The 17,500-nt window shown below is 49.2% G+C and overlaps 40 non-coding genes and 5 pseudogenes across 40 annotated transcripts; all 45 read right to left on the reverse strand.

The window, feature by feature from the left end:
• Positions 1–110: 110 nt before the first annotated feature.
• LOC139616084 (5S ribosomal RNA) lies at positions 111–229 on the reverse strand. Its single transcript, XR_011687943.1, has one exon. It is a non-coding gene; the product is annotated as a 5S ribosomal RNA (ribosomal RNA).
• Positions 230–501: 272 nt separating this feature from the next.
• Positions 502–620, reverse strand: LOC139615669 (5S ribosomal RNA). Its single transcript, XR_011687546.1, has one exon. It is a non-coding gene; the product is annotated as a 5S ribosomal RNA (ribosomal RNA).
• Positions 621–892: 272 nt separating this feature from the next.
• Positions 893–1,011, reverse strand: LOC139616726 (5S ribosomal RNA). The gene has a single exon (XR_011688382.1). It is a non-coding gene; the product is annotated as a 5S ribosomal RNA (ribosomal RNA).
• Positions 1,012–1,283: 272 nt separating this feature from the next.
• On the reverse strand, positions 1,284–1,392 carry LOC139616293 (5S ribosomal RNA; annotated as a pseudogene).
• A 272-nt stretch (positions 1,393–1,664) lies between these two features.
• On the reverse strand, positions 1,665–1,783 carry LOC139616727 (5S ribosomal RNA). Its single transcript, XR_011688383.1, has one exon. It is a non-coding gene; the product is annotated as a 5S ribosomal RNA (ribosomal RNA).
• Positions 1,784–2,055: 272 nt separating this feature from the next.
• Positions 2,056–2,164, reverse strand: LOC139616184 (5S ribosomal RNA; annotated as a pseudogene).
• A 280-nt stretch (positions 2,165–2,444) lies between these two features.
• On the reverse strand, positions 2,445–2,563 carry LOC139616728 (5S ribosomal RNA). Its single transcript, XR_011688384.1, has one exon. It is a non-coding gene; the product is annotated as a 5S ribosomal RNA (ribosomal RNA).
• Positions 2,564–2,835: 272 nt separating this feature from the next.
• On the reverse strand, positions 2,836–2,954 carry LOC139615979 (5S ribosomal RNA). Its single transcript, XR_011687843.1, has one exon. It is a non-coding gene; the product is annotated as a 5S ribosomal RNA (ribosomal RNA).
• Positions 2,955–3,234: 280 nt separating this feature from the next.
• Positions 3,235–3,353, reverse strand: LOC139616085 (5S ribosomal RNA). Its single transcript, XR_011687944.1, has one exon. It is a non-coding gene; the product is annotated as a 5S ribosomal RNA (ribosomal RNA).
• Positions 3,354–3,625: 272 nt separating this feature from the next.
• Positions 3,626–3,744, reverse strand: LOC139616729 (5S ribosomal RNA). The gene has a single exon (XR_011688385.1). It is a non-coding gene; the product is annotated as a 5S ribosomal RNA (ribosomal RNA).
• A 280-nt stretch (positions 3,745–4,024) lies between these two features.
• LOC139616730 (5S ribosomal RNA) lies at positions 4,025–4,143 on the reverse strand. The gene has a single exon (XR_011688386.1). It is a non-coding gene; the product is annotated as a 5S ribosomal RNA (ribosomal RNA).
• Positions 4,144–4,415: 272 nt separating this feature from the next.
• LOC139615990 (5S ribosomal RNA) lies at positions 4,416–4,534 on the reverse strand. The gene has a single exon (XR_011687854.1). It is a non-coding gene; the product is annotated as a 5S ribosomal RNA (ribosomal RNA).
• Positions 4,535–4,806: 272 nt separating this feature from the next.
• LOC139616006 (5S ribosomal RNA) lies at positions 4,807–4,925 on the reverse strand. The gene has a single exon (XR_011687869.1). It is a non-coding gene; the product is annotated as a 5S ribosomal RNA (ribosomal RNA).
• Positions 4,926–5,205: 280 nt separating this feature from the next.
• LOC139616731 (5S ribosomal RNA) lies at positions 5,206–5,324 on the reverse strand. Its single transcript, XR_011688387.1, has one exon. It is a non-coding gene; the product is annotated as a 5S ribosomal RNA (ribosomal RNA).
• Positions 5,325–5,596: 272 nt separating this feature from the next.
• LOC139616732 (5S ribosomal RNA) lies at positions 5,597–5,715 on the reverse strand. Its single transcript, XR_011688388.1, has one exon. It is a non-coding gene; the product is annotated as a 5S ribosomal RNA (ribosomal RNA).
• A 280-nt stretch (positions 5,716–5,995) lies between these two features.
• On the reverse strand, positions 5,996–6,114 carry LOC139615901 (5S ribosomal RNA). Its single transcript, XR_011687765.1, has one exon. It is a non-coding gene; the product is annotated as a 5S ribosomal RNA (ribosomal RNA).
• A 272-nt stretch (positions 6,115–6,386) lies between these two features.
• On the reverse strand, positions 6,387–6,505 carry LOC139616734 (5S ribosomal RNA). Its single transcript, XR_011688390.1, has one exon. It is a non-coding gene; the product is annotated as a 5S ribosomal RNA (ribosomal RNA).
• Positions 6,506–6,777: 272 nt separating this feature from the next.
• LOC139615991 (5S ribosomal RNA) lies at positions 6,778–6,896 on the reverse strand. The gene has a single exon (XR_011687855.1). It is a non-coding gene; the product is annotated as a 5S ribosomal RNA (ribosomal RNA).
• Positions 6,897–7,168: 272 nt separating this feature from the next.
• Positions 7,169–7,287, reverse strand: LOC139615824 (5S ribosomal RNA). The gene has a single exon (XR_011687692.1). It is a non-coding gene; the product is annotated as a 5S ribosomal RNA (ribosomal RNA).
• A 280-nt stretch (positions 7,288–7,567) lies between these two features.
• On the reverse strand, positions 7,568–7,686 carry LOC139616735 (5S ribosomal RNA). Its single transcript, XR_011688391.1, has one exon. It is a non-coding gene; the product is annotated as a 5S ribosomal RNA (ribosomal RNA).
• A 272-nt stretch (positions 7,687–7,958) lies between these two features.
• Positions 7,959–8,077, reverse strand: LOC139616736 (5S ribosomal RNA). Its single transcript, XR_011688392.1, has one exon. It is a non-coding gene; the product is annotated as a 5S ribosomal RNA (ribosomal RNA).
• Positions 8,078–8,357: 280 nt separating this feature from the next.
• On the reverse strand, positions 8,358–8,476 carry LOC139616738 (5S ribosomal RNA). Its single transcript, XR_011688393.1, has one exon. It is a non-coding gene; the product is annotated as a 5S ribosomal RNA (ribosomal RNA).
• Positions 8,477–8,748: 272 nt separating this feature from the next.
• On the reverse strand, positions 8,749–8,867 carry LOC139615933 (5S ribosomal RNA). Its single transcript, XR_011687798.1, has one exon. It is a non-coding gene; the product is annotated as a 5S ribosomal RNA (ribosomal RNA).
• A 272-nt stretch (positions 8,868–9,139) lies between these two features.
• Positions 9,140–9,248, reverse strand: LOC139616185 (5S ribosomal RNA; annotated as a pseudogene).
• A 272-nt stretch (positions 9,249–9,520) lies between these two features.
• Positions 9,521–9,639, reverse strand: LOC139615902 (5S ribosomal RNA). Its single transcript, XR_011687766.1, has one exon. It is a non-coding gene; the product is annotated as a 5S ribosomal RNA (ribosomal RNA).
• A 272-nt stretch (positions 9,640–9,911) lies between these two features.
• Positions 9,912–10,030, reverse strand: LOC139616739 (5S ribosomal RNA). Its single transcript, XR_011688394.1, has one exon. It is a non-coding gene; the product is annotated as a 5S ribosomal RNA (ribosomal RNA).
• Positions 10,031–10,302: 272 nt separating this feature from the next.
• Positions 10,303–10,421, reverse strand: LOC139616740 (5S ribosomal RNA). The gene has a single exon (XR_011688395.1). It is a non-coding gene; the product is annotated as a 5S ribosomal RNA (ribosomal RNA).
• A 272-nt stretch (positions 10,422–10,693) lies between these two features.
• Positions 10,694–10,802, reverse strand: LOC139616187 (5S ribosomal RNA; annotated as a pseudogene).
• A 280-nt stretch (positions 10,803–11,082) lies between these two features.
• On the reverse strand, positions 11,083–11,201 carry LOC139616741 (5S ribosomal RNA). Its single transcript, XR_011688396.1, has one exon. It is a non-coding gene; the product is annotated as a 5S ribosomal RNA (ribosomal RNA).
• A 272-nt stretch (positions 11,202–11,473) lies between these two features.
• Positions 11,474–11,592, reverse strand: LOC139615980 (5S ribosomal RNA). The gene has a single exon (XR_011687844.1). It is a non-coding gene; the product is annotated as a 5S ribosomal RNA (ribosomal RNA).
• Positions 11,593–11,864: 272 nt separating this feature from the next.
• On the reverse strand, positions 11,865–11,973 carry LOC139616188 (5S ribosomal RNA; annotated as a pseudogene).
• Positions 11,974–12,253: 280 nt separating this feature from the next.
• On the reverse strand, positions 12,254–12,372 carry LOC139616742 (5S ribosomal RNA). The gene has a single exon (XR_011688397.1). It is a non-coding gene; the product is annotated as a 5S ribosomal RNA (ribosomal RNA).
• Positions 12,373–12,644: 272 nt separating this feature from the next.
• Positions 12,645–12,763, reverse strand: LOC139615981 (5S ribosomal RNA). The gene has a single exon (XR_011687845.1). It is a non-coding gene; the product is annotated as a 5S ribosomal RNA (ribosomal RNA).
• Positions 12,764–13,035: 272 nt separating this feature from the next.
• On the reverse strand, positions 13,036–13,154 carry LOC139616743 (5S ribosomal RNA). The gene has a single exon (XR_011688398.1). It is a non-coding gene; the product is annotated as a 5S ribosomal RNA (ribosomal RNA).
• A 272-nt stretch (positions 13,155–13,426) lies between these two features.
• On the reverse strand, positions 13,427–13,545 carry LOC139615992 (5S ribosomal RNA). The gene has a single exon (XR_011687856.1). It is a non-coding gene; the product is annotated as a 5S ribosomal RNA (ribosomal RNA).
• A 272-nt stretch (positions 13,546–13,817) lies between these two features.
• Positions 13,818–13,936, reverse strand: LOC139615826 (5S ribosomal RNA). Its single transcript, XR_011687693.1, has one exon. It is a non-coding gene; the product is annotated as a 5S ribosomal RNA (ribosomal RNA).
• Positions 13,937–14,216: 280 nt separating this feature from the next.
• Positions 14,217–14,335, reverse strand: LOC139616744 (5S ribosomal RNA). The gene has a single exon (XR_011688399.1). It is a non-coding gene; the product is annotated as a 5S ribosomal RNA (ribosomal RNA).
• A 272-nt stretch (positions 14,336–14,607) lies between these two features.
• On the reverse strand, positions 14,608–14,726 carry LOC139616746 (5S ribosomal RNA). Its single transcript, XR_011688401.1, has one exon. It is a non-coding gene; the product is annotated as a 5S ribosomal RNA (ribosomal RNA).
• A 280-nt stretch (positions 14,727–15,006) lies between these two features.
• LOC139616747 (5S ribosomal RNA) lies at positions 15,007–15,125 on the reverse strand. Its single transcript, XR_011688402.1, has one exon. It is a non-coding gene; the product is annotated as a 5S ribosomal RNA (ribosomal RNA).
• A 272-nt stretch (positions 15,126–15,397) lies between these two features.
• LOC139615934 (5S ribosomal RNA) lies at positions 15,398–15,516 on the reverse strand. Its single transcript, XR_011687799.1, has one exon. It is a non-coding gene; the product is annotated as a 5S ribosomal RNA (ribosomal RNA).
• Positions 15,517–15,788: 272 nt separating this feature from the next.
• On the reverse strand, positions 15,789–15,907 carry LOC139615903 (5S ribosomal RNA). The gene has a single exon (XR_011687767.1). It is a non-coding gene; the product is annotated as a 5S ribosomal RNA (ribosomal RNA).
• A 272-nt stretch (positions 15,908–16,179) lies between these two features.
• On the reverse strand, positions 16,180–16,298 carry LOC139616748 (5S ribosomal RNA). The gene has a single exon (XR_011688403.1). It is a non-coding gene; the product is annotated as a 5S ribosomal RNA (ribosomal RNA).
• A 280-nt stretch (positions 16,299–16,578) lies between these two features.
• LOC139616749 (5S ribosomal RNA) lies at positions 16,579–16,697 on the reverse strand. Its single transcript, XR_011688404.1, has one exon. It is a non-coding gene; the product is annotated as a 5S ribosomal RNA (ribosomal RNA).
• Positions 16,698–16,969: 272 nt separating this feature from the next.
• Positions 16,970–17,088, reverse strand: LOC139616750 (5S ribosomal RNA). The gene has a single exon (XR_011688405.1). It is a non-coding gene; the product is annotated as a 5S ribosomal RNA (ribosomal RNA).
• A 272-nt stretch (positions 17,089–17,360) lies between these two features.
• Positions 17,361–17,479, reverse strand: LOC139615935 (5S ribosomal RNA). Its single transcript, XR_011687800.1, has one exon. It is a non-coding gene; the product is annotated as a 5S ribosomal RNA (ribosomal RNA).
• Between the last annotated feature and the right edge of the window lie 21 nt (positions 17,480–17,500).

Below are 17,500 nucleotides of genomic sequence, written 5' to 3' on the forward strand. Positions count from 1 at the left end.
GCACTGTGAGCTGAACTGTCTGCACAGTGATTGACAGTTGAGCAGTGGCACAGTCAGTGCTGTTTACTGAAGCAGCAGCGTCCTCTGTTGTTTGCACAGAAAAGTGAAAAAGTTTACAGCACCTGGTATTCCCAGGCGGTCTCCCACCCAAGCACTAATCAGGCCCGACCCTGCTTAGCTTCCGAGATCGGACGAGATCGGGCGTGCTCAGGGTGGTATGGCCGTAAGCCGCAGAGCAAGTGACAACTACCCCCTTTATACATGATGATCCACACCATCACAGACATGGCTGTGTATGTCAAGCGCGGGTGTCTTTGCTCGACTTTCTTTCTTTCTTTCTTTCTCTCAACTTGTCAACTGTGTAATGTGATAATATGAAAGTGTGGTTTGTGCACTGTGAGCTGAACTGTCTGCACAGTGATTGACAGTTGAGCAGTGGCACAGTCAGTGCTGTTTACTGAAGCAGCAGCGTCCTCTGTTGTTTGCACAGAAAAGTGAAAAAGCTTACAGCACCTGGTATTCCCAGGCGGTCTCCCATCCAAGTACTAACCAGGCCCGACCCTGCTTAGCTTCCGAGATCTGACGAGATCGGGCGTGCTCAGGGTGGTATGGCCGTAAGCCGCAGAGCAAGTGACAACTACCCCCTTTATACATGATGATCCACACCATCACAGACATGGCTGTGTATGTCAAGCGCGGGTGTCTTTGCTTGACTTTCTTTCTTTCTTTCTTTCTCTCAACTTGTCAACTGTGTAATGTGATAATATGAAAGTGTGGTTTGTGCACTGTGAGCTGAACTGTCTGCACAGTGATTGACAGTTGAGCAGTGGCACAGTCAGTGCTGTTTACTGAAGCAGCAGCGTCCTCTGTTGTTTGCACAGAAAAGTGAAAAAGCTTACAGCACCTGGTATTCCCAGGCGGTCTCCCATCCAAGTACTAACCAGGCCCGACCCTGCTTAGCTTCCGAGATCGGACGAGATCGGGCGTGCTCAGGGTGGTATGGCCGTAAGCCGGAGAGCAAGTGACAACTACCCCCTTTATACATGATGATCCACACCATCACAGACATGGCTGTGTATGTCAAGCGCGGGTGTCTTTGCTTGACTTTCTTTCTTTCTTTCTTTCTCTCAACTTGTCAACTGTGTAATGTGATAATATGAAAGTGTGGTTTGTGCACTGTGAGCTGAACTGTCTGCACAGTGATTGACAGTTGAGCAGTGGCACAGTCAGTGCTGTTTACTGAAGCAGCAGCGTCCTCTGTTGTTTGCACAGAAAAGTGAAAAAGCTTACAGCACCTGGTATTCCCAGGCGGTCTCCCATCCAAGTACTAACCAGGCCCGACCCTGCTTAGCTTCCGAGAACGGGCGTGCTCAGGGTGGTATGGCCGTAAGCCGCAGAGCAAGTGACAACTACCCCCTTTATACATGATGATCCACACCATCACAGACATGGCTGTGTATGTCAAGCGCGGGTGTCTTTGCTCGACTTTCTTTCTTTCTTTCTTTCTCTCAACTTGTCAACTGTGTAATGTGATAATATGAAAGTGTGGTTTGTGCACTGTGAGCTGAACTGTCTGCACAGTGATTGACAGTTGAGCAGTGGCACAGTCAGTGCTGTTTACTGAAGCAGCAGCGTCCTCTGTTGTTTGCACAGAAAAGTGAAAAAGCTTACAGCACCTGGTATTCCCAGGCGGTCTCCCATCCAAGTACTAACCAGGCCCGACCCTGCTTAGCTTCCGAGATCGGACGAGATCGGGCGTGCTCAGGGTGGTATGGCCGTAAGCCGCAGAGCAAGTGACAACTACCCCCTTTATACATGATGATCCACACCATCACAGACATGGCTGTGTATGTCAAGCGCGGGTGTCTTTGCTCGACTTTCTTTCTTTCTTTCTTTCTCTCAACTTGTCAACTGTGTAATGTGATAATATGAAAGTGTGGTTTGTGCACTGTGAGCTGAACTGTCTGCACAGTGATTGACAGTTGAGCAGTGGCACAGTCAGTGCTGTTTACTGAAGCAGCAGCGTCCTCTGTTGTTTGCACAGAAAAGTGAAAAAGCTTACAGCACCTGGTATTCCCAGGCGGTCTCCCATCCAAGTACTAACCAGGCCCGACCCTGCTTAGCTTCCGAGATCGGGCGTGCTCAGGGTGGTATGGCCGTAAGCCGCAGAGCAAGTGACAACTACCCCCTTTATACATGATGATCCACACCATCACAGACATGGCTGTGTATGTCAAGCGCGGGTGTCTTTGCTCGACTTTCTTTCTTTCTTTCTTTCTCTCAACTTGTCAACTTGTCAACTGTGTAATGTGAAAATATGAAAGTGTGGTTTGTGCACTGTGAGCTGAACTGTCTGCACAGTGATTGACAGTTGAGCAGTGGCACAGTCAGTGCTGTTTACTGAAGCAGCAGCGTCCTCTGTTGTTTGCACAGAAAAGTGAAAAAGCTTACAGCACCTGGTATTCCCAGGCGGTCTCCCATCCAAGTACTAACCAGGCCCGACCCTGCTTAGCTTCCGAGATCGGACGAGATCGGGCGTGCTCAGGGTGGTATGGCCGTAAGCCGCAGAGCAAGTGACAACTACCCCCTTTATACATGATGATCCACACCATCACAGACATGGCTGTGTATGTCAAGCGCGGGTGTCTTTGCTCGACTTTCTTTCTTTCTTTCTTTCTCTCAACTTGTCAACTGTGTAATGTGATAATATGAAAGTGTGGTTTGTGCACTGTGAGCTGAACTGTCTGCACAGTGATTGACAGTTGAGCAGTGGCACAGTCAGTGCTGTTTACTGAAGCAGCAGCGTCCTCTGTTGTTTGCACAGAAAAGTGAAAAAGCTTACAGCACCTGGTATTCCCAGGCGGTCTCCCATCCAAGTACTAACCAGGCCCGACCCTGCTGAGCTTCCGAGATCGGACGAGATCGGGCGTGCTCAGGGTGGTATGGCCGTAAGCCGGAGAGCAAGTGACAACTACCCCCTTTATACATGATGATCCACACCATCACAGACATGGCTGTGTATGTCAAGCGCGGGTGTCTTTGCTTGACTTTCTTTCTTTCTTTCTTTCTCTCAACTTGTCAACTTGTCAACTGTGTAATGTGATAATATGAAAGTGTGGTTTGTGCACTGTGAGCTGAACTGTCTGCACAGTGATTGACAGTTGAGCAGTGGCACAGTCAGTGCTGTTTACTGAAGCAGCAGCGTCCTCTGTTGTTTGCACAGAAAAGTGAAAAAGTTTACAGCACCTGGTATTCCCAGGCGGTCTCCCACCCAAGCACTAATCAGGCCCGACCCTGCTTAGCTTCCGAGATCGGACGAGATCGGGCGTGCTCAGGGTGGTATGGCCGTAAGCCGGAGAGCAAGTGACAACTACCCCCTTTATACATGATGATCCACACCATCACAGACATGGCTGTGTATGTCAAGCGCGGGTGTCTTTGCTCGACTTTCTTTCTTTCTTTCTTTCTCTCAACTTGTCAACTGTGTAATGTGATAATATGAAAGTGTGGTTTGTGCACTGTGAGCTGAACTGTCTGCACAGTGATTGACAGTTGAGCAGTGGCACAGTCAGTGCTGTTTACTGAAGCAGCAGCGTCCTCTGTTGTTTGCACAGAAAAGTGAAAAAGCTTACAGCACCTGGTATTCCCAGGCGGTCTCCCATCCAAGTACTAACCAGGCCCGACCCTGCTTAGCTTCCGAGATCGGACGAGATCGGGCGTGCTCAGGGTGGTATGGCCGTAAGCCGGAGAGCAAGTGACAACTACCCCCTTTATACATGATGATCCACACCATCACAGACATGGCTGTGTATGTCAAGCGCGGGTGTCTTTGCTTGACTTTCTTTTTTTCTTTCTTTCTCTCAACTTGTCAACTTGTCAACTGTGTAATGTGATAATATGAAAGTGTGGTTTGTGCACTGTGAGCTGAACTGTCTGCACAGTGATTGACAGTTGAGCAGTGGCACAGTCAGTGCTGTTTACTGAAGCAGCAGCGTCCTCTGTTGTTTGCACAGAAAAGTGAAAAAGCTTACAGCACCTGGTATTCCCAGGCGGTCTCCCATCCAAGTACTAACCAGGCCCGACCCTGCTTAGCTTCCGAGATCGGACGAGATCGGGCGTGCTCAGGGTGGTATGGCCGTAAGCCGCAGAGAAAGTGACAACTACCCCCTTTATACATGATGATCCACACCATCACAGACATGGCTGTGTATGTCAAGCGCGGGTGTCTTTGCTCGACTTTCTTTCTTTCTTTCTTTCTCTCAACTTGTCAACTGTGTAATGTGATAATATGAAAGTGTGGTTTGTGCACTGTGAGCTGAACTGTCTGCACAGTGATTGACAGTTGAGCAGTGGCACAGTCAGTGCTGTTTACTGAAGCAGCAGCGTCCTCTGTTGTTTGCACAGAAAAGTGAAAAAGCTTACAGCACCTGGTATTCCCAGGCGGTCTCCCACCCAAGTACTAACCAGGCCCGACCCTGCTTAGTTTCCGAGATCGGACGAGATCGGGCGTGCTCAGGGTGGTATGGCCGTAAGCCGCAGAGCAAGTGACAACTACCCCCTTTATACATGATGATCCACACCATCACAGACATGGCTGTGTATGTCAAGCGCGGGTGTCTTTGCTCGACTTTCTTTCTTTCTTTCTTTCTCTCAACTTGTCAACTGTGTAATGTGATAATATGAAAGTGTGGTTTGTGCACTGTGAGCTGAACTGTCTGCACAGTGATTGACAGTTGAGCAGTGGCACAGTCAGTGCTGTTTACTGAAGCAGCAGCGTCCTCTGTTGTTTGCACAGAAAAGTGAAAAAGCTTACAGCACCTGGTATTCCCAGGCGGTCTCCCATCCAAGTACTAACCAGGCCCGACCCTGCTTAGCTTCCGAGATCGGACGAGATCAGGCGTGCTCAGGGTGGTTTGGCCGTAAGCCGCAGAGAAAGTGACAACTACCCCCTTTATACATGATGATCCACACCATCACAGACATGGCTGTGTATGTCAAGCGCGGGTGTCTTTGCTTGACTTTCTTTCTTTCTTTCTTTCTCTCAACTTGTCAACTTGTCAACTGTGTAATGTGATAATATGAAAGTGTGGTTTGTGCACTGTGAGCTGAACTGTCTGCACAGTGATTGACAGTTGAGCAGTGGCACAGTCAGTGCTGTTTACTGAAGCAGCAGCGCCCTCTGTTGTTTGCACAGAAAAGTGAAAAAGCTTACAGCACCTGGTATTCCCAGGCGGTCTCCCATCCAAGTACTAACCAGGCCCGACCCTGCTTAGCTTCCGAGATCGGACGAGATCGGGCGTGCTCAGGGTGGTATGGCCGTAAGCCGCAGAGAAAGTGACAACTACCCCCTTTATACATGATGATCCACACCATCACAGACATGGCTGTGTATGTCAAGCACGGGTGTCTTTGCTCGACTTTCTTTCTTTCTTTCTTTCTCTCAACTTGTCAACTGTGTAATGTGATAATATGAAAGTGTGGTTTGTGCACTGTGAGCTGAACTGTCTGCACAGTGATTGACAGTTGAGCAGTGGCACAGTCAGTGCTGTTTACTGAAGCAGCAGCGTCCTCTGTTGTTTGCACAGAAAAGTGAAAAAGCTTACAGCACCTGGTATTCCCAGGCGGTCTCCCATCCAAGTACTAACCAGGCCCGACCCTGCTTAGCTTCCGAGATCGGACGAGATCGGGCGTGCTCAGGGTGGTATGGCCGTAAGCCGCAGAGCAAGTCACAACTACCCCCTTTATACATGATGATCCACACCATCACAGACATGGCTGTGTATGTCAAGCGCGGGTGTCTTTGCTTGACTTTCTTTCTTTCTTTCTTTCTCTCAACTTGTCAACTTGTCAACTGTGTAATGTGATAATATGAAAGTGTGGTTTGTGCACTGTGAGCTGAACTGTCTGCACAGTGATTGACAGTTGAGCAGTGGCACAGTCAGTGCTGTTTACTGAAGCAGCAGCGTCCTCTGTTGTTTGCACAGAAAAGTGAAAAAGCTTACAGCACCTGGTATTCCCAGGCGGTCTCCCATCCAAGTACTAACCAGGCCCGACCCTGCTTAGCTTCCGAGATCGGACAAGATCGGGCGTGCTCAGGGTGGTATGGCCGTAAGCCGCAGAGCAAGTGACAACTACCCCCTTTATACATGATGATCCACACCATCACAGACATGGCTGTGTATGTCAAGCGCGGGTGTCTTTGCTCGACTTTCTTTCTTTCTTTCTTTCTCTCAACTTGTCAACTGTGTAATGTGATAATATGAAAGTGTGGTTTGTGCACTGTGAGCTGAACTGTCTGCACAGTGATTGACAGTTGAGCAGTGGCACAGTCAGTGCTGTTTACTGAAGCAGCAGCGTCCTCTGTTGTTTGCACAGAAAAGTGAAAAAGCTTACAGCACCTGGTATTCCCAGGCGGTCTCCCATCCAAGTACTAACCAGGCCCGACCCTGCTTAGCTTCCGAGATCGGACGAGATCGGGCGTGCTCAGGGTGGTATGGCCGTAAGCCGCAGAGAAAGTGACAACTACCCCCTTTATACATGATGATCCACACCATCACAGACATGGCTGTGTATGTCAAGCGCGGGTGTCTTTGCTCGACTTTCTTTCTTTCTTTCTTTCTCTCAACTTGTCAACTGTGTAATGTGATAATATGAAAGTGTGGTTTGTGCACTGTGAGCTGAACTGTCTGCACAGTGATTGACAGTTGAGCAGTGGCACAGTCAGTGCTGTTTACTGAAGCAGCAGCGTCCTCTGTTGTTTGCACAGAAAAGTGAAAAAGCTTACAGCACCTGGTATTCCCAGGCGGTCTCCCACCCAAGTACTAACCAGGCCCGACCCTGCTTAGTTTCCGAGATCGGACGAGATCGGGCGTGCTCAGGGTGGTATGGCCGTAAGCCGCAGAGCAAGTGACAACTACCCCCTTTATACATGATGATCCACACCATCACAGACATGGCTGTGTATGTCAAGCGCGGGTGTCTTTGCTCGACTTTCTTTCTTTCTTTCTTTCTCTCAACTTGTCAACTGTGTAATGTGATAATATGAAAGTGTGGTTTGTGCACTGTGAGCTGAACTGTCTGCACAGTGATTGACAGTTGAGCAGTGGCACAGTCAGTGCTGTTTACTGAAGCAGCAGCGTCCTCTGTTGTTTGCACAGAAAAGTGAAAAAGCTTACAGCACCTGGTATTCCCAGGCGGTCTCCCATCCAAGTACTAACCAGGCCCGACCCTGCTTAGCTTCCGAGATCGGACGAGATCGGGCGTGCTCAGGGTGGTTTGGCCGTAAGCCGCAGAGAAAGTGACAACTACCCCCTTTATACATGATGATCCACACCATCACAGACATGGCTGTGTATGTCAAGCGCGGGTGTCTTTGCTCGACTTTCTTTCTTTCTTTCTTTCTCTCAACTTGTCAACTTGTCAACTGTGTAATGTGATAATATGAAAGTGTGGTTTGTGCACTGTGAGCTGAACTGTCTGCACAGTGATTGACAGTTGAGCAGTGGCACAGTCAGTGCTGTTTACTGAAGCAGCAGCGCCCTCTGTTGTTTGCACAGAAAAGTGAAAAAGCTTACAGCACCTGGTATTCCCAGGCGGTCTCCCATCCAAGTACTAACCAGGCCCGACCCTGCTTAGCTTCCGAGATCGGACGAGATCGGGCGTGCTCAGGGTGGTATGGCCGTAAGCCGCAGAGAAAGTGACAACTACCCCCTTTATACATGATGATCCACACCATCACAGACATGGCTGTGTATGTCAAGCACGGGTGTCTTTGCTCGACTTTCTTTCTTTCTTTCTTTCTCTCAACTTGTCAACTGTGTAATGTGATAATATGAAAGTGTGGTTTGTGCACTGTGAGCTGAACTGTCTGCACAGTGATTGACAGTTGAGCAGTGGCACAGTCAGTGCTGTTTACTGAAGCAGCAGCGTCCTCTGTTGTTTGCACAGAAAAGTGAAAAAGCTTACAGCACCTGGTATTCCCAGGCGGTCTCCCATCCAAGTACTAACCAGGCCCGACCCTGCTTAGCTTCCGAGATCGGACGAGATCGGGCGTGCTCAGGGTGGTATGGCCGTAAGCCGCAGAGCAAGTCACAACTACCCCCTTTATACATGATGATCCACACCATCACAGACATGGCTGTGTATGTCAAGCGCGGGTGTCTTTGCTTGACTTTCTTTCTTTCTTTCTTTCTCTCAACTTGTCAACTTGTCAACTGTGTAATGTGATAATATGAAAGTGTGGTTTGTGCACTGTGAGCTGAACTGTCTGCACAGTGATTGACAGTTGAGCAGTGGCACAGTCAGTGCTGTTTACTGAAGCAGCAGCGTCCTCTGTTGTTTGCACAGAAAAGTGAAAAAGCTTACAGCACCTGGTATTCCCAGGCGGTCTCCCATCCAAGTACTAACCAGGCCCGACCCTGCTTAGCTTCCGAGATCGGACGAGATCGGGCGTGCTCAGGGTGGTATGGCCGTAAGCCGCAGAGCAAGTGACAACTACCCCCTTTATACATGATGATCCACACCATCACAGACATGGCTGTGTATGTCAAGCGCGGGTGTCTTTGCTCGACTTTCTTTCTTTCTTTCTTTCTCTCAACTTGTCAACTGTGTAATGTGATAATATGAAAGTGTGGTTTGTGCACTGTGAGCTGAACTGTCTGCACAGTGATTGACAGTTGAGCAGTGGCACAGTCAGTGCTGTTTACTGAAGCAGCAGCGTCCTCTGTTGTTTGCACAGAAAAGTGAAAAAGCTTACAGCACCTGGTATTCCCAGGCGGTCTCCCACCCAAGTACTAACCAGGCCCGACCTTGCTTAGCTTCCGAGATCGGACGAGATCGGGCGTGCTCAGGGTGGTATGGCCGTAAGCCGCAGAGCAAGTGACAACTACCCCCTTTATACATGATGATCCACACCATCACAGACATGGCTGTGTATGTCAAGCGCGGGTGTCTTTGCTTGACTTTCTTTCTTTCTTTCTTTCTCTCAACTTGTCAACTGTGTAATGTGATAATATGAAAGTGTGGTTTGTGCACTGTGAGCTGAACTGTCTGCACAGTGATTGACAGTTGAGCAGTGGCACAGTCAGTGCTGTTTACTGAAGCAGCAGCGTCCTCTGTTGTTTGCACAGAAAAGTGAAAAAGCTTACAGCACCTGGTATTCCCAGGCGGTCTCCCATCCAAGTACTAACCAGGCCCGACCCTGCTTAGCTTCCGAGATCGGGCGTGCTCAGGGTGGTATGGCCGTAAGCCGCAGAGCAAGTGACAACTACCCCCTTTATACATGATGATCCACACCATCACAGACATGGCTGCGTATGTCAAGCGCGGGTGTCTTTGCTCGACTTTCTTTCTTTCTTTCTTTCTCTCAACTTGTCAACTGTGTAATGTGATAATATGAAAGTGTGGTTTGTGCACTGTGAGCTGAACTGTCTGCACAGTGATTGACAGTTGAGCAGTGGCACAGTCAGTGCTGTTTACTGAAGCAGCAGCGTCCTCTGTTGTTTGCACAGAAAAGTGAAAAAGCTTACAGCACCTGGTATTCCCAGGCGGTCTCCCATCCAAGTACTAACCAGGCCCGACCCTGCTTAGCTTCCGAGATCGGACAAGATCGGGCGTGCTCAGGGTGGTATGGCCGTAAGCCGCAGAGCAAGTGACAACTACCCCCTTTATACATGATGATCCACACCATCACAGACATGGCTGTGTATGTCAAGCGCGGGTGTCTTTGCTCGACTTTCTTTCTTTCTTTCTTTCTCTCAACTTGTCAACTGTGTAATGTGATAATATGAAAGTGTGGTTTGTGCACTGTGAGCTGAACTGTCTGCACAGTGATTGACAGTTGAGCAGTGGCACAGTCAGTGCTGTTTACTGAAGCAGCAGCGTCCTCTGTTGTTTGCACAGAAAAGTGAAAAAGCTTACAGCACCTGGTATTCCCAGGCGGTCTCCCATCCAAGTACTAACCAGGCCCGACCCTGCTTAGCTTCCGAGATCGGACGAGATCGGGCGTGCTCAGGGTGGTATGGCCGTAAGCCGCAGAGCAAGTGACAACTACCCCCTTTATACATGATGATCCACACCATCACAGACATGGCTGTGTATGTCAAGCGCGGGTGTCTTTGCTCGACTTTCTTTCTTTCTTTCTTTCTCTCAACTTGTCAACTGTGTAATGTGATAATATGAAAGTGTGGTTTGTGCACTGTGAGCTGAACTGTCTGCACAGTGATTGACAGTTGAGCAGTGGCACAGTCAGTGCTGTTTACTGAAGCAGCAGCGTCCTCTGTTGTTTGCACAGAAAAGTGAAAAAGCTTACAGCACCTGGTATTCCCAGGCGGTCTCCCATCCAAGTACTAACCAGGCCCGACCCTGCTTAGCTTCCGAGATCGGACGAGATCGGGCGTGCTCAGGGTGGTATGGCCGTAAGCCGCAGAGCAAGTGACAACTACCCCCTTTATACATGATGATCCACACCATCACAGACATGGCTGTGTATGTCAAGCGCGGGTGTCTTTGCTCGACTTTCTTTCTTTCTTTCTTTCTCTCAACTTGTCAACTGTGTAATGTGATAATATGAAAGTGTGGTTTGTGCACTGTGAGCTGAACTGTCTGCACAGTGATTGACAGTTGAGCAGTGGCACAGTCAGTGCTGTTTACTGAAGCAGCAGCGTCCTCTGTTGTTTGCACAGAAAAGTGAAAAAGCTTACAGCACCTGGTATTCCCAGGCGGTCTCCCATCCAAGTACTAACCAGGCCCGACCCTGCTTAGCTTCCGAGATCGGGCGTGCTCAGGGTGGTATGGCCGTAAGCCGCAGAGCAAGTGACAACTACCCCCTTTATACATGATGATCCACACCATCACAGACATGGCTGTGTATGTCAAGCGCGGGTGTCTTTGCTCGACTTTCTTTCTTTCTTTCTTTCTCTCAACTTGTCAACTTGTCAACTGTGTAATGTGAAAATATGAAAGTGTGGTTTGTGCACTGTGAGCTGAACTGTCTGCACAGTGATTGACAGTTGAGCAGTGGCACAGTCAGTGCTGTTTACTGAAGCAGCAGCGTCCTCTGTTGTTTGCACAGAAAAGTGAAAAAGCTTACAGCACCTGGTATTCCCAGGCGGTCTCCCATCCAAGTACTAACCAGGCCCGACCCTGCTTAGCTTCCGAGATCGGACGAGATCGGGCGTGCTCAGGGTGGTATGGCCGTAAGCCGCAGAGCAAGTGACAACTACCCCCTTTATACATGATGATCCACACCATCACAGACATGGCTGTGTATGTCAAGCGCGGGTGTCTTTGCTCGACTTTCTTTCTTTCTTTCTTTCTCTCAACTTGTCAACTGTGTAATGTGATAATATGAAAGTGTGGTTTGTGCACTGTGAGCTGAACTGTCTGCACAGTGATTGACAGTTGAGCAGTGGCACAGTCAGTGCTGTTTACTGAAGCAGCAGCGTCCTCTGTTGTTTGCACAGAAAAGTGAAAAAGCTTACAGCACCTGGTATTCCCAGGCGGTCTCCCATCCAAGTACTAACCAGGCCCGACCCTGCTGAGCTTCCGAGATCGGACGAGATCGGGCGTGCTCAGGGTGGTATGGCCGTAAGCCGGAGAGCAAGTGACAACTACCCCCTTTATACATGATGATCCACACCATCACAGACATGGCTGTGTATGTCAAGCGCGGGTGTCTTTGCTCGACTTTCTTTCTTTCTTTCTTTCTCTCAACTTGTCAACTGTGTAATGTGATAATATGAAAGTGTGGTTTGTGCACTGTGAGCTGAACTGTCTGCACAGTGATTGACAGTTGAGCAGTGGCACAGTCAGTGCTGTTTACTGAAGCAGCAGCGTCCTCTGTTGTTTGCACAGAAAAGTGAAAAAGCTTACAGCACCTGGTATTCCCAGGCGGTCTCCCATCCAAGTACTAACCAGGCCCGACCCTGCTTAGCTTCCGAGATCGGGCGTGCTCAGGGTGGTATGGCCGTAAGCCGCAGAGCAAGTGACAACTACCCCCTTTATACATGATGATCCACACCATCACAGACATGGCTGTGTATGTCAAGCGCGGGTGTCTTTGCTCGACTTTCTTTCTTTCTTTCTTTCTCTCAACTTGTCAACTTGTCAACTGTGTAATGTGAAAATATGAAAGTGTGGTTTGTGCACTGTGAGCTGAACTGTCTGCACAGTGATTGACAGTTGAGCAGTGGCACAGTCAGTGCTGTTTACTGAAGCAGCAGCGTCCTCTGTTGTTTGCACAGAAAAGTGAAAAAGCTTACAGCACCTGGTATTCCCAGGCGGTCTCCCATCCAAGTACTAACCAGGCCCGACCCTGCTTAGCTTCCGAGATCGGACGAGATCGGGCGTGCTCAGGGTGGTATGGCCGTAAGCCGCAGAGCAAGTGACAACTACCCCCTTTATACATGATGATCCACACCATCACAGACATGGCTGTGTATGTCAAGCGCGGGTGTCTTTGCTCGACTTTCTTTCTTTCTTTCTTTCTCTCAACTTGTCAACTGTGTAATGTGATAATATGAAAGTGTGGTTTGTGCACTGTGAGCTGAACTGTCTGCACAGTGATTGACAGTTGAGCAGTGGCACAGTCAGTGCTGTTTACTGAAGCAGCAGCGTCCTCTGTTGTTTGCACAGAAAAGTGAAAAAGCTTACAGCACCTGGTATTCCCAGGCGGTCTCCCATCCAAGTACTAACCAGGCCCGACCCTGCTGAGCTTCCGAGATCGGACGAGATCGGGCGTGCTCAGGGTGGTATGGCCGTAAGCCGGAGAGCAAGTGACAACTACCCCCTTTATACATGATGATCCACATCATCACAGACATGGCTGTGTATGTCAAGCGCGGGTGTCTTTGCTCGACTTTCTTTCTTTCTTTCTTTCTCTCAACTTGTCAACTGTGTAATGTGATAATATGAAAGTGTGGTTTGTGCACTGTGAGCTGAACTGTCTGCACAGTGATTGACAGTTGAGCAGTGGCACAGTCAGTGCTGTTTACTGAAGCAGCAGCGTCCTCTGTTGTTTGCACAGAAAAGTGAAAAAGCTTACAGCACCTGGTATTCCCAGGCGGTCTCCCATCCAAGTACTAACCAGGCCCGACCCTGCTTAGCTTCCGAGATCGGACGAGATCGGGCGTGCTCAGGGTGGTATGGCCGTAAGCCGCAGAGAAAGTGACAACTACCCCCTTTATACATGATGATCCACACCATCACAGACATGGCTGTGTATGTCAAGCGCGGGTGTCTTTGCTCGACTTTCTTTCTTTCTTTCTTTCTCTCAACTTGTCAACTGTGTAATGTGATAATATGAAAGTGTGGTTTGTGCACTGTGAGCTGAACTGTCTGCACAGTGATTGACAGTTGAGCAGTGGCACAGTCAGTGCTGTTTACTGAAGCAGCAGCGTCCTCTGTTGTTTGCACAGAAAAGTGAAAAAGCTTACAGCACCTGGTATTCCCAGGCGGTCTCCCACCCAAGTACTAACCAGGCCCGACCCTGCTTAGTTTCCGAGATCGGACGAGATCGGGCGTGCTCAGGGTGGTATGGCCGTAAGCCGCAGAGCAAGTGACAACTACCCCCTTTATACATGATGATCCACACCATCACAGACATGGCTGTGTATGTCAAGCGCGGGTGTCTTTGCTCGACTTTCTTTCTTTCTTTCTTTCTCTCAACTTGTCAACTGTGTAATGTGATAATATGAAAGTGTGGTTTGTGCACTGTGAGCTGAACTGTCTGCACAGTGATTGACAGTTGAGCAGTGGCACAGTCAGTGCTGTTTACTGAAGCAGCAGCGTCCTCTGTTGTTTGCACAGAAAAGTGAAAAAGCTTACAGCACCTGGTATTCCCAGGCGGTCTCCCATCCAAGTACTAACCAGGCCCGACCCTGCTTAGCTTCCGAGATCGGACGAGATCGGGCGTGCTCAGGGTGGTTTGGCCGTAAGCCGCAGAGAAAGTGACAACTACCCCCTTTATACATGATGATCCACACCATCACAGACATGGCTGTGTATGTCAAGCGCGGGTGTCTTTGCTTGACTTTCTTTCTTTCTTTCTTTCTCTCAACTTGTCAACTTGTCAACTGTGTAATGTGATAATATGAAAGTGTGGTTTGTGCACTGTGAGCTGAACTGTCTGCACAGTGATTGACAGTTGAGCAGTGGCACAGTCAGTGCTGTTTACTGAAGCAGCAGCGCCCTCTGTTGTTTGCACAGAAAAGTGAAAAAGCTTACAGCACCTGGTATTCCCAGGCGGTCTCCCATCCAAGTACTAACCAGGCCCGACCCTGCTTAGCTTCCGAGATCGGACGAGATCGGGCGTGCTCAGGGTGGTATGGCCGTAAGCCGCAGAGAAAGTGACAACTACCCCCTTTATACATGATGATCCACACCATCACAGACATGGCTGTGTATGTCAAGCGCGGGTGTCTTTGCTCGACTTTCTTTCTTTCTTTCTTTCTCTCAACTTGTCAACTGTGTAATGTGATAATATGAAAGTGTGGTTTGTGCACTGTGAGCTGAACTGTCTGCACAGTGATTGACAGTTGAGCAGTGGCACAGTCAGTGCTGTTTACTGAAGCAGCAGCGTCCTCTGTTGTTTGCACAGAAAAGTGAAAAAGCTTACAGCACCTGGTATTCCCAGGCGGTCTCCCATCCAAGTACTAACCAGGCCCGACCCTGCTTAGCTTCCGAGATCGGACGAGATCGGGCGTGCTCAGGGTGGTATGGCCGTAAGCCGCAGAGCAAGTCACAACTACCCCCTTTATACATGATGATCCACACCATCACAGACATGGCTGTGTATGTCAAGCGCGGGTGTCTTTGCTTGACTTTCTTTCTTTCTTTCTTTCTCTCAACTTGTCAACTTGTCAACTGTGTAATGTGATAATATGAAAGTGTGGTTTGTGCACTGTGAGCTGAACTGTCTGCACAGTGATTGACAGTTGAGCAGTGGCACAGTCAGTGCTGTTTACTGAAGCAGCAGCGTCCTCTGTTGTTTGCACAGAAAAGTGAAAAAGCTTACAGCACCTGGTATTCCCAGGCGGTCTCCCATCCAAGTACTAACCAGGCCCGACCCTGCTTAGCTTCCGAGATCGGACGAGATCGGGCGTGCTCAGGGTGGTATGGCCGTAAGCCGCAGAGCAAGTGACAACTACCCCCTTTATACATGATGATCCACACCATCACAGACATGGCTGTGTATGTCAAGCGCGGGTGTCTTTGCTCGACTTTCTTTCTTTCTTTCTTTCTCTCAACTTGTCAACTGTGTAATGTGATAATATGAAAGTGTGGTTTGTGCACTGTGAGCTGAACTGTCTGCACAGTGATTGACAGTTGAGCAGTGGCACAGTCAGTGCTGTTTACTGAAGCAGCAGCGTCCTCTGTTGTTTGCACAGAAAAGTGAAAAAGCTTACAGCACCTGGTATTCCCAGGCGGTCTCCCACCCAAGTACTAACCAGGCCCGACCTTGCTTAGCTTCCGAGATCGGACGAGATCGGGCGTGCTCAGGGTGGTATGGCCGTAAGCCGCAGAGCAAGTGACAACTACCCCCTTTATACATGATGATCCACACCATCACAGACATGGCTGTGTATGTCAAGCGCGGGTGTCTTTGCTCGACTTTCTTTCTTTCTTTCTTTCTCTCAACTTGTCAACTGTGTAATGTGATAATATGAAAGTGTGGTTTGTGCACTGTGAGCTGAACTGTCTGCACAGTGATTGACAGTTGAGCAGTGGCACAGTCAGTGCTGTTTACTGAAGCAGCAGCGTCCTCTGTTGTTTGCACAGAAAAGTGAAAAAGCTTACAGCACCTGGTATTCCCAGGCGGTCTCCCATCCAAGTACTAACCAGGCCCGACCCTGCTTAGCTTCCGAGATCGGACAAGATCGGGCGTGCTCAGGGTGGTATGGCCGTAAGCCGCAGAGCAAGTGACAACTACCCCCTTTATACATGATGATCCACACCATCACAGACATGGCTGTGTATGTCAAGCGCGGGTGTCTTTGCTCGACTTTCTTTCTTTCTTTCTTTCTCTCAACTTGTCAACTGTGTAATGTGATAATATGAAAGTGTGGTTTGTGCACTGTGAGCTGAACTGTCTGCACAGTGATTGACAGTTGAGCAGTGGCACAGTCAGTGCTGTTTACTGAAGCAGCAGCGTCCTCTGTTGTTTGCACAGAAAAGTGAAAAAGCTTACAGCACCTGGTATTCCCAGGCGGTCTCCCATCCAAGTACTAACCAGGCCCGACCCTGCTTAGCTTCCGAGATCGGACGAGATCGGGCGTGCTCAGGGTGGTATGGCCGTAAGCCGCAGAGCAAGTGACAACTACCCCCTTTATACATGATGATCCACACCATCACAGACATGGCTGTGTATGTCAAGCGCGGGTGTCTTTGCTTGACTTTCTTACTTTCTTTCTTTCTCTCAACTTGTCAACTTGTCAACTGTGTAATGTGAAAATATGAAAGTGTGGTTTGTGCACTGTGAGCTGAACTGTCTGCACAGTGATTGACAGTTGAGCAGTGGCACAGTCAGTGCTGTTTACTGAAGCAGCAGCGTCCTCTGTTGTTTGCACAGAAAAGTGAAAAAGCTTACAGCACCTGGTATTCCCAGGCGGTCTCCCATCCAAGTACTAACCAGGCCCGACCCTGCTTAGCTTCCGAGATCGGACGAGATCGGGCGTGCTCAGGGTGGTATGGCCGTAAGCCGCAGAGCAAGTGACAACTACCCCCTTTATACATGATGATCCACACCATCACAGACATGGCTGTGTATGTCAAGCGCGGGTGTCTTTGCTCGACTTTCTTTCTTTCTTTCTTTCTCTCAACTTGTCAACTGTGTAATGTGAAAATATGAAAGTGTGGTTTGTGCACTGTGAGCTGAACTGTCTGCACAGTGATTGACAGTTGAGCAGTGGCACAGTCAGTGCTGTTTACTGAAGCAGCAGCGTCCTCTGTTGTTTGCACAGAAAAGTGAAAAAGCTTACAGCACCTGGTATTCCCAGGCGGTCTCCCATCCAAGTACTAACCAGGCCCGACCCTGCTTAGCTTCCGAGATCGGACGAGATCGGGCGTGCTCAGGGTGGTATGGCCGTAAGCCGCAGAGCAAGTGACAACTACCCCCTTTATACATGATGATCCACACCATCACAGACATGGCTGTGTATGTCAAGCGCGGGTGTCTTTGCTCGACTTTATTTCTTTCTTTCTTTCTCTCAACTTGTCAACTGTGTAATGTGATAATATGAAAGTGTGGTTTGTGCACTGTGAGCTGAACTGTCTGCACAGTGATTGACAGTTGAGCAGTGGCACAGTCAGTGCTGTTTACTGAAGCAGCAGCGTCCTCTGTTGTTTGCACAGAAAAGTGAAAAAGCTTACAGCACCTGGTATTCCCAGGCGGTCTCCCACCCAAGTACTAACCAGGCCCGACCTTGCTTAGCTTCCGAGATCGGACGAGATCGGGCGTGCTCAGGGTGGTATGGCCGTAAGCCGCAGAGCAAGTGACAACTAC

This window comes from Trachinotus anak, unplaced genomic scaffold, assembly GCF_046630095.1.
Source record: "Trachinotus anak isolate AG129_WGS33_773 ecotype Australia unplaced genomic scaffold, CSIRO_AGI_Tana_v1 ptg000056l, whole genome shotgun sequence".
Lineage (NCBI taxonomy): Eukaryota > Metazoa > Chordata > Actinopteri > Carangiformes > Carangidae > Trachinotus > Trachinotus anak.